The sequence below is a fragment of the Chrysochloris asiatica genome, unplaced genomic scaffold (assembly GCF_000296735.1).
Source record: "Chrysochloris asiatica unplaced genomic scaffold, ChrAsi1.0 scaffold00265, whole genome shotgun sequence".
Taxonomy (NCBI): Eukaryota; Metazoa; Chordata; class Mammalia; order Afrosoricida; family Chrysochloridae; genus Chrysochloris; species Chrysochloris asiatica.
In genome coordinates this window covers 1561577-1564239 of record NW_006408783.1, presented here as the reverse complement: position 1 = coordinate 1564239, position 2663 = coordinate 1561577, and the positions used below count along the sequence as shown (strand labels likewise).

The 2663-nt window shown below is 44.5% G+C and overlaps 1 pseudogene; it reads right to left on the bottom strand.

Moving 5' to 3' along the window:
* Positions 1-614: 614 nt before the first annotated feature.
* Positions 615-1155, bottom strand: LOC102829787 (annotated as a pseudogene).
* Positions 1156-2663: the final 1508 nt, after the last annotated feature.

Below are 2663 nucleotides of genomic sequence, written 5' to 3'. Positions count from 1 at the left end.
AGGAGCAGCTGGTGAGTTTGAACCACCAGCCTTGCAGTTAAAATGGTTTTGCAGTCTGGTACATTAACCCACGGCACCACACCAAGACTCCCTAAACTCAAGAGAGACAGAGAAATTGGTGCTGTTAAGTGTTGTGAAGTCGTTTCCGACTCATCGCAACCCTATACACAACAGAACCAAACATTGCCCAACCCTGTGCCATCCTCACAGTTGTTACTAAGCTTGAGCCTATTGCTACTACCACTGTGCCATTCCATCTCACTGGGGGTCTTCCCGTTTTTTGCTGACCCTCTAATTTACCAAAAATGATGCCCTTCTCCAGAGACTGGTCCCTCCTGATAACATGTGCAAAGTATGATAGACAAAGTCTCATCATCCTGGCTTCTAAGGAGCATTTTAGCTGTACTTCTTCCAACACAGATTTGTTTGTTTGTTTGTTTGTTTTCCCAAGCCAAAGCCCAATTTTATTTACTCTCGTTCTAAAGCACATGATTTGGGGCTACAAGATAGGTTTTAGGGGAGAGGAGACTGATGCCCACAAAAGACAGTACAGAGGAGCAGGGCAGGAACAGGGAAGGGCCAATGAGGATGGGGCCATCGAGCGTCCTTCATGCCTAGACCCCAAACTCAGTAGGCTTCTTTGCCTGTGAGCTTGGGCCAGGCTGTCTCCCCCAGGCAGAAGTGCTACAATTGCTTTCAGTACTTGACTTGGATACAGCAAGTCCGATGAGGCCAGCGAGTCCTGCCATACCTAGGGCCATGCCCCTCCAACAGTGGCCATGCCCACGAGTCCACCTTTCTTCATGGCCTTGTCGATGAGTTGTTCCAGGCTCCTTGGCCTGGTGCTTCTGGGACTCTGTCTGCAGCAGCCCTCAAACGTACCTACTCAGGGCCTTTCATATTCCTTGAGCCGATAGTCCCCCACAGCCAGGTAGAAAATTTAATCCCATGGCTCCTCCTTGCTTCTCTTAGGCAGCAGCTCATCCAGGAGCTCCGTGCCTTTACGAATGTCATCGTTATACTTGCTCCACACAAGACACCAGGCATATTCAAACTGTGTGCCTTGGACGCTGACTCTGCTGCCACCTCAGACTGGAATTTCTTCTCAAACTTCAAGTCGTCCACAGACACCAGCTCGTTCAGGACGGTCTCCATGGTCACTGCCCCAGTAGTCCTCTCACCAGATGCTACGGCACAACTGTTTCCATGGCTCACCAACAAGGGCGGAGAGCCAGATTTTTTTTTTTTTTTTTGCAGTCCATTGTACTTTTAATATTCTTCTCCAACACCATAACTCAAATTCATTAATTTTTCTGCATTCTATCTTATTTCCAACTTTCCCATGCATATGAGGCTATTAAAAATACTATGGTTTGGATCAGGCACACCTTAGTCCTTAAGGTAACATCTTTGCTCTTGAATACTTTGAAGAGGCCTTGTGCAGTAGATTTGCCTAATGCAAATCTTGATTGCTGCTTCCATAAGTATTGATAGTGGATCAAAGCAAGATGAAGTCTTTGACAACTTCAGTCTTTTCTCCATTTATGATGATGTTATTTATAGATCCAATGGTGGGGATTTTTAATTTTCTTTACACTGAGGTGCAACCTATACTGAAAGCTGTGGTTTTTGGTCTTTATCAGAGAAATGGTAAAGCCTATCATTTGTATAGCCTTTGCTGTTACTGAAATTGATTCACAAACATCATGTCTAGTGGTTGGTTGGCTGGTTTTCAATGGCCAAAAAGCAATGTTTTACACAGGAGCCTTATTACAGAATAATGATGTACATCATTTGTATCAATCCAGCTTGGGGGCAGTCACCTCCTTTCTCTGGGACCTGACTCACCCACCATGGACTGAGCTTCTGGCAGCTATATTAAGGGAACTAAGTCCCTGACCCAGTTCTATCTTTGGGAATACGAAATTATGATTTGGAGATTGCCATTCTTTATATGTGGAGTCCTGGTGTGGCACTGTGGGCTAATGCGTCAGACTGCAAAATTGATTGAACTTCAAGGTCAGTGGTTCAAGCTCACCACCACCAAAAATAACAATATGTGATCAGGACTAAAGTGATATGAACCTGGAAGAGAAAAATAAAACAAAGTTTGGAATGCTGAGGACTTCCTGCTCCTGAGAAAGTTCTGCTTCCTGGGTCTTGGCTCTCCAGAATCAAGTTTTCTATCCTTCCTCAATATGCTTCTGATATTCTTTTTCCCATATGAAGTAAGTGCAAATGGTTTCTGCTACTTGCAGCCCAAATAACCTAGACTAAGAAAGACTATGTTTCTGTCAACATTCATCAGCCATGTCAGGAGGTATTAAATATTACAATAATAAAACTGGTACTAAAAATTTTTTTTAATGTTTTATTGTGAATTATGTGACAGTTTACATGGGAGAACATTAGTTTTACATTCTTTCTATCGTATACCATCTCATTGCCATGGTTACAATCCCGTCCATGCAATCCTTCCCCCGTGCCCCCCAGGTCTTCAGCACACAGTCACTCTGGATCTAAAGTCTCCAGCTGCTCCATCGCTCCACGTCATCATCTCTGCCTCCATTTCAGGCATCACTGCTTCTCTGGGTAGGGTCCCGCTCTCTGCTCTTCTCCCTTGATGGTCCTAGGGACCTCCGCTCCTAGACTGAAAAGTTAAT